Source organism: Petaurus breviceps, unplaced genomic scaffold (genome assembly GCF_028583685.1).
Source record: "Petaurus breviceps papuanus isolate PSGF00001 unplaced genomic scaffold, PetGlider_PUasm1.0 90865, whole genome shotgun sequence".
In the NCBI taxonomy this organism is placed as follows: domain Eukaryota; kingdom Metazoa; phylum Chordata; class Mammalia; order Diprotodontia; family Petauridae; genus Petaurus; species Petaurus breviceps.
In genome coordinates this window covers 8,714,167-8,722,533 of record NW_027187367.1, presented here as the reverse complement: position 1 = coordinate 8,722,533, position 8,367 = coordinate 8,714,167, and the positions used below count along the sequence as shown (strand labels likewise).

The window sequence follows — 8,367 nt, the reverse complement described above, 5'->3', positions numbered from 1 at the left end:
TAGGGACCAGAAGAACCAGATGCTAGGATTGGCTCTACTATTGACCTTAGGTCAAAATACCCTTCTCTGGAGCTCAGTTTCTTTCAGTAAAAAACAGAAGTATTGAACTATGTAATGGCAAAAGCATCCACCTAAGTATCTATCCCTGTGACCCAGCAGTCTCCCTGGCATCCCCCACAGACCACCACACAATGGTCTGGTTTCCTGTTCATGGGTTCCAGCACCACCACGGTTCTTTCTCTTGGGCCACTTTCATCAAAGGGAGCAGAGGAGCAGGTGGAAGGTCAAGGCTGAAGTCTTAAAGAGATTAAAAGACCTGGAGAAGGCAAAGACAAAACAGAGCTCTCAAGTGAAAATGCTGGCTAGGGGCAGGATGTCTGATCATGAAGAGTGTCTATATTTATGCCTGTCTCAGTGCCCAAGGACAAATTCAATTTTTGTAACCTAGACTATGATTAAGGGACCCTCTAAGTAACTAGACATAGTGGAGAGAGTGCTGAACTTGGAATCAAGACTTATCTTCATGAGCTCAAATCCAGTGGCCTCAGATTGTATGACCCTGGACAAGTCACTTAACCCTATTTGCCTCAGTTCCTCATCTGTAAAATGAACTGGAAAAGGAAATGGCAAACCACTCCAGTATCTTTGCCGAGAAAACCCCAAAAGGGGCTACAAAAAGTTATTTGAAACTGGACAACAGTAAGTACAACGCCCCACATACACACACAAACACACAACCCAAGAGTGTCTAGAACATGGAATCTAATACTACCACTAACTGACTGTGTGACCTTGGTCAAACCTGGGGGTGTCAATAGGGATTTTTAAATCTGGATCAAGGGAAGAAGACAGTTGGGGGAGAGGGAAGGCAGGGTCAAGTAGTCAGAAGGGTCAGAGCTCTCCTGGGGTCCAGGCATCCTGGGGGGAGGAAGCATGAGTAATGCTGTTGGTACCCTCTAAATTTCAACACACTGGACCAAAGTCTTGCTTCCCTTGTCCTAGTTAGTGCTCACAGAGTTCCCCACTCTGGACCTCAGTTCCCTCATCTGTGAAATGAAGGGATGAAGCTAGATTATCTATAAAGTCCTTTCCATCTAGAAATCCTGTGATTCTAAAGGGAACGAGGCCTCCTTCTTAAGGATCTGACAGTCTTGAACCTTCTTTCCCTGATCCCCTCCCCCCCTTCCTCCCTCCCTGCTTCCCGCCACGTGTTCCCTTCCAACTACAAAGCCTTTCCTCAGGCCAGAATCTGAGCCCTGGAGGGCAGGCTGGCAGGTGAAGGCTAGGAACAAAGGTATAATCACTTTTGGCTCAAGAAAGCTCTCTCCCTTGATAAGGTGGGTAAATTTCAAACTGGACTAATGAGGCAAGGAGTAAGAGGGGGGTGTTGGTGTTGATAGCCTCCTGACTCAGGGGGCCCTTGTGCGGCCAGACCCCTCCCCATTCCCCAACCCTCACACCCTCCGGCTTCCTCCCCACCCCTTCCCCCTTACAGGTCTATTAACAAAACAGGTTCCGATTGTACTCTTATCAGAGCCTGTGGTTTTGTAAACGCGGCTGTTTGGCACTGGGCTAGTGGGGAAAAGGGCAGTGGCCACCTCTGCGGGTGGGAGCAGTGATACCCTCTCTTCCCCTGTGGCTCTCCTTTGCAAAAAAAAAAAAAAAAAAGCTTCCTGGGATGGCAGGATGAGACTGGATAGTACCCCCAAGCAAGGACACTCCATCATCGATCGATTGGTCAGTCTTTCCTTAAGATAGTCGTCCATATTATATGCTAGGTGCTGGGGGCATATTTCCAAGGAATGGAACAATCTCATCTCCCCCATCCCCAGGGTGGAGCAGGAAACGTGGGGCACACCGAGTTCGTTCTAGCTGAGCCAGGGGCTAGAGGTAGGGAGTCGGGGTAATTAAAGAATTCTGGAACAGTGCCAGATCGAGGTTTGCCAGAAGCTCTCTGCCTCTGAGGACTGGAATTTAGGTTGGTCCTCCGTGAAGGCAGGAGACGGGGATGAGCAGACACTTCTCTGTGTGTATATGTCTGACTGGGAGTGTGGTTCTGTGGCTCTTTCAGATCTACCCTGTATTTCCAGTAGTTGTTGTTCAGTCATGTCTAACTCTCTGTGGAACCTCATTTGGGGTTTTCTTGACAAAGATACTGGAGGGGTTTGCCATTGCCTTCTCCAGCTCATTTGACAGATGAGGAAGCTGAAGCAAACAAAATTAAATGACTTGCCCAGGGTCACACAGCTAGTCAGTATCTGAGGTCAGATTTGAACTCAAGAAGATGAGTTTTCCTCACTCTAGGCCTAGCATTTCTATCCACTGTGCCACTTACCTGCCCTTCTTACCCTGTATATATCTTGTATATACCTAGTTATTTTACATATTGTCTTCCCCATTAGAACATGAGCTCCTTGAGGACGGGCATAGAGCCAGCCACACATAGCACTTTAATAAAGCCTTGTTGACTTGGTTGTATATGTGAGTGTATATGCCAAAATTGTTGCCGGAATCAGTAAAATCTGAGTTCAAATAGGGCCTGGGACAGCTAGTTGTCTGTGTGACCTGGGCAAAACATTTAACCTGACTCAATTTACCCAGTTATGAATGGGTAAATATAATAGCACCTACATTACAGGACTATTGTGAGGATCAAATGAGATAGTATTTGTGAAAAAAAAAATGCTTTTTCCCTTCCCCCTCTCTCACTTCTAGTTACTCTCTCCTTGACCCTCTCCCCTAAAGCTAGGCTCACTCGACTCTTAAAGAACCAGATTGCTAGCTTTGGCTTTAATCTCATTGGATAGGGATGGGGAGGAGGGAGATCACCTTCCAACACTTCTTTACTTCAGTGGGGAGACAAGACAACTCTTCCCCTACCCATGTTCAATCTCTCTCCTCAATCTTCTCTATATAGACCCCTGGAGGGCTGAGATTCAGAAGCATGATCAGAGGGGTGACCATGGCCGGCACAGCAATTCAGAAAAAAATAAAAGCAAATCATCAAATTTGGAGCTGGGAGGGAGCTTAGAAGCAACTTAATTCAAACACCCCTTTTTATAGATGAAGAAATTGTGTCTGGGGTCAGATAGACAGTAACAGAGTCCCCAAATCTGGAGACTCCCACTACATCATCCAACAGACAGGGTTCTTTATTTCATCCTAGAGGGATGGTTAGATAAGACTTCACCTATGTACCTATTTTCCAAAGCAGAGACCATGACTTGGAGACTTAACTCTTTCAGCTCTGGAATTCCTGCCCTAAGGCCCACACTGTCCTTACTGTATGTCATGTGGTCTGTTACATCCAACTGACCCCAGCCATGATTCACTTTCCACCCTGCATAGCTTCTTGCCATCTGACCTACCCTGGCAACCTTCCCCTGGCAACCTCCTCCTTCCATCTTCCCCTAAATCCAGAATAGAGAGGCCTAAACTTGTGTAGGCTGAAGGAGTAGGTGCCAAATGGCAGCTTTGTTGTTTACCACCTAATCCAGGGTCACTGATGCAGGACAGAGGGAAGAGGGAATCTGCATTGCAAGGTAAGGAGTGGTTTCAAGCCCTGGGCTATGTACTGAGCAAGGAACAAGCTCAGAAGCAAGTAGTACCTCTGTGGTTCTCATCCCACAGGATCAGACAGTAGTAGAGTGGGGTCATAGTTCCAGTCCATAGCCCAGTCTGAATGCTGCAATGAAATAAGCAAAACAGACATATCAGGCCAAAAGGGATCCTGCAGTTTTGTCATTCTGAGCCAGCAGAGGTCCTAACTAGATAACAGTGGCTGAGTGTGACATCAGTCTACTGGAACTCCAACTAGGCAAGTCCATAGGCCTCTTGTTCAGACTCAAACTCATGTCAAGAGACTTGTAGACTTAAGAGAAAGGGGCAGCAATTAGATTTTGCCCTAGATCAGAACACTTTGGGAACCCTAAAAGCTTGCAGATCCCCAGTTTGAGTGGTCCCTGAGATCTTTGAATAACTAAAAGCAAAATCAAAAAACTAGTATCATGACTGATCCAAACATTCCCTTCAGAAATGCACAGAGCCTCAACATGACATAAAATCTGAAGTTAGAAAGTAGACTGAAAAAATATAAGCAAACAAATAAACAAAAAAGAATTCCATCATAAAGAGTCATTTTGGTGATATAGACACTCAAGACACAAACCAAGAAGAGAATGACTTCCCAAAAAACTACAAGCAAGCACTCAAAGAAAAACAGAGATTGGGCAAAAATTCACCTAGAATTACATTAGATAACATCAAAAATGTTACAAACAAAATGAGAGCACTAGAGGAAAAAGTTGGAAATGAAATCTACAGGGGTGGCTAGGTGGCGCAGTGAATAAAGCACTGACCCTGGAGTCAGGAGGACCTCTGACACTTATCACAAAAACTAGCCATATGACCTTGGGCCAGTCACTTAATCCCAACTGCCCTCCAAAAAGCAAAAAAAAAAAAAAAAAAGAAATGAGATCTATAGAAGAAATAAATGGAAGGGGAATTAACAGCTTGGTACGAGAGGTACCAAACCTTATCCAACCAACAAATTCTGAAAACTAGAATGGACCAAATAGAAGTTAGTGACTCCATAAAACAACGAAAAATACTAAAACAATTAAAATAAAGTCAAAAGACTAAGAAATAGAAGCATTTGTAAGTTATCTCATTGAAGAAACAACTGATCTGAAAAACAGATTGAGGGGAAATAAGAATCACTAGAATACCTGAAATCCATGACCAAAAAAGAGCCTCAACATCGTATTTCAAGAAATCATGAAATGGCTCAGACCTCTTAGAACCAGAGAGCAAAGTGGATATGGGATGAATAGACCAGTTACCCCCTGAAAGAAATCCCAAAATGAAAACTCCCAGGAATATTATAGCCAAAATCCAGAGCTTCTAAATCAAAATAAAAATACTTTAAATAGTCAGAAATAATCCAACTACCAAGGAGCTACAGTCAGGATTACATAAGATTTATGTAGCTCCTAACATAAATGAGAAGAATGCTTGGAATATGATATCCCAGGAAGCAAAAAAATATAGTCCTACAGTCAAGAATAAGGGTAAGTGGGGCGGCCAGGTAGCACAACGAATAAGAGCAACGGCTCCAGTGTTGGGATGACCTGGGGATCAAATCCAGGCCCAGACACTTAGCACCCACCCAGAAACACCTGGCCATGTAACCTTGAGCAAGTTACTTAATCCCAATTACTTAAAAAAAAAAAAAGAATAAGGGTAAGCACCCAGGAAACTGGATATAATATAATGGGGGAAGGGAAGAAATGAGCTTTAATGAAATAGGGGACTTGCAAGAATTCCTGATGAAAAGACCAGAGCTTTACAAACTTTGATATGCAAACACAGGAGCCAAAAGAAACAAAAAGGTAAACATGAACGATCATAAGGGTCTAAAGATAAACTGTTATATTCTAATATGGGGGAGATGATACATGTGATCCTTTAAGCCCTGTCATCATCAGGATTCATAGAGGGAGTTTAGTTAGACAAGGCCTGAGAGTGTTTCTGTTATATCCTGATGACCCTTAAAAAAAAAAAAAGAACAGAAAGGGGGAGAAAGAGGAACACATTAGGAGAAGAAAGAGAGAGGAAAGTTAGAGAAAATTATCTCATATAACCAGAATGCACAAGTAGAAGTCTGTACAAAAAAGAAGGAAGGGGTGAGCAGTTGATACTAGAATCTCAATCTCATCTAAACTGTACAAAAGAGAGGGAAATAAAAAATATTATTTAAAATTTAATTTAAATTTAAATTAATTTTAAAATTAATTTAAAATATTTAAAATAATAAAAATAAATAAAATAATTTTTTTTTAAAAGAGAGAGTTGGGTATAGAAATAGATGTCACTCACTAGGTGGAAAGGCAAGAAAGAGAAGGAAAGGGTAGATTAGAGAGAAAGAGTAGCTAAAGGGGAAGAATAATCCTAAGCAAAACAAATTTTAATTAAAGATGTACAAAAATATTTATAGCAGTTCCTTTTATAATGGCAAAGAATTGGAAACCACTGATTGGGGAATGAGCAAATGAGTTATAGTATATAAATGTGATGTAATACCATTGTCATGTAAAAAGTGATGACAGGGATGATTTCCAAGATGCCTAGGAAGACATGTGAAATGATGCAGTTAGGCAAACAGAACTAGAAGAGTTTATACAGTGACAATAATATTGTAGATACAAACAACTTTGAAAGACTTAGGAATTCTGATCAATGCCATGACCATCCACAGTTCCAGGGAACTCATGATAAAATAGGCTGCCCACCATCTGATAGAGAGACATTGGACTCTGAGTACAGATCGACATATATACATACATATATACATAGCTTGACTCTATATGTTTGTAACAGGTATAGTATTTTTCTTTCTCCCTCAGGGTGAGAGGGGATGTGGGAAGAAAAAAAAAATGTGGGTTTTTTTGTTTTATTTTTTTAAATCTATAATAAATATATTTTACATGATTGTATATGTATAACCTATATCTGATTGCTTACCCTCTCAGGAAGGGGGGGGGAGGGAAAGATAGAATTTAGAACTAAAATTTAAAAGCCCCCAAAGGTTTAAAATTGTTTTTATATGTAATTGGGAGGAAAAAAATAAAAAAAATTTTTGGAGAGGGGAAGGCAAGGCAATTGGGGTTAAGTGGCTTACCCAAGGTCACATAGCTAGTAAGTGTGTTAAGTGTCTGAGGTCAAATTTGAACTCAGCTCCTCCTGATTTCAGGGCCAGTGCTCTATTCACTGTGCCACCTAGCTGCCCCAAATATTATTTTTTTAAAGATCTATTACTCTAATTGAGGCTAGAGGTCATAAAGGTTTGGACTCAAGTAATGGGAGCAGAAATATAGAGCAGAGAACACATTTAAGAGATATTTAGAAGGAAGAATTAATAGGACTTGGAGAAAAGACCATTTCTGCCTCCGGTGTTTGGGAGCTGCCTACTTGGCCTTGGGTGCCTGGCACTTGGGAGCAAGAAGAGAGGCTGGAGGGAGCTGAGCTAGGCTGGGCTGGTTGGTGCCTGGAGAAGGAATGTCATAGGCATCTCTGAGACAAGGGAGCCAGGAGCTCAGGATGAAGTTCTCAGAAGCAAAGGCTCTTTCTCCTGCTCCGCTCTTCTCTCCTGACCTCTGCTGACTGGACGTGATCCTTTCTTTCTTGTAGGAGAACCAGGAGCAGGTAGTCTGTGCTCCATTTGTGTTCAGTTGTTTAGTAAGCAGGTAGGGTGTGGGCAGAGAGGATCTTCTCGGTCTTGCCAGATGCTAGAACTGGAAGGGGAGTCACAATGAGTAGGCCAGAGGAGTGTTAGATGGACAAAGAAATGGGCGGCCACTGAGAATGGCGCCCTCTTTGTGAGCAGATACATGTCAAGGTTGGGAAGGCTGGGAAGCTGTGAATGGTTCAGTGCCTCATCATAGAATCAAAGGATCAAAGATTTAGAGTTGAAAGGGTTCTTAGAGATCGTCTGATCCAACCCTCTCACTTTATAAATGAGGAAGATAAGACCCAGAGAAGAAAGAAGTGAAGATGCAACAAACAGTGTGTCTCCTAACCACAGAAATTTTCTTCTTTTTTCTCTTCAGAAATACAGCCTAACAGTCAGAACCACCCCACAGCAGAATTGGCTCCCTCTGTCTCTGGAGGATCTCAAGAGGAGACCAGCTGACCACTTGTCAAGGCTGTTGTAGAGGTGCCCTGTCCAAGTATGGGTTGGACCTAGGGTGTGCCGCTTAACAACTTCTCTGGAAAAAAAAGAACTATTCATGACACACTTTAAAATTTAATCCTCATTACTAACATTTCCTCAATCACTTTAAGTCTAGACAACAGAAAAACAATAAATCAAGCCCCGATTTGTAGTTGATTTCCAAAGTGTAAATGTGTCCACTCAGAATTTAATAATTATCCCTTGACAGCTGGTATGAGCTGGCTCCAGCACACCCCTGGTTGGACTAGATGTCATCTGAGCCCTAAGATTCTGTGCTTCTAATCTACTGGATTCTTTACTCACCAGGAGTCCAAAGCTTGGGGTGGGAGTAGGGGCGGCAGTGGAAGGGGTGGGGTGAGGAAGGGATGCCAGCTGGAGCTCTCACCTGCTGCCTTCATACCTGTTCTGGCCTCAACTCGGATGATGCCTCCTTTCTTCTCCTTGGAGGGCCTAAGACAGAGGTTGGCTTTTTCAAAAGGGCTTCCCTCCTGCTCATCGCTCATAATTTCTTTATGGTTGAAGGTTTTCAAAGCTGTCTTGGCCCAACAACCCTATGAATTAGGGAGTATAAATAGGAATTATTATCATCATCCCTGTTTTAGGATTATTTAGGTTCAGAGAAGGAAATCTCTCAC

At 42.7% G+C, this 8,367-nt stretch overlaps 1 long non-coding RNA gene across 1 annotated transcript; it reads left to right on the top strand.

Annotated features, from left to right (window-relative positions):
* The first annotated feature begins 1,001 nt into the window (after positions 1 to 1,001).
* Positions 1,002 to 7,888, top strand: LOC138150312 (uncharacterized). Its single transcript, XR_011165543.1, has 2 exons — positions 1,002 to 1,337; positions 7,608 to 7,888. It is a non-coding gene; the product is annotated as an uncharacterized lncRNA (long non-coding RNA).
* Positions 7,889 to 8,367: the final 479 nt, after the last annotated feature.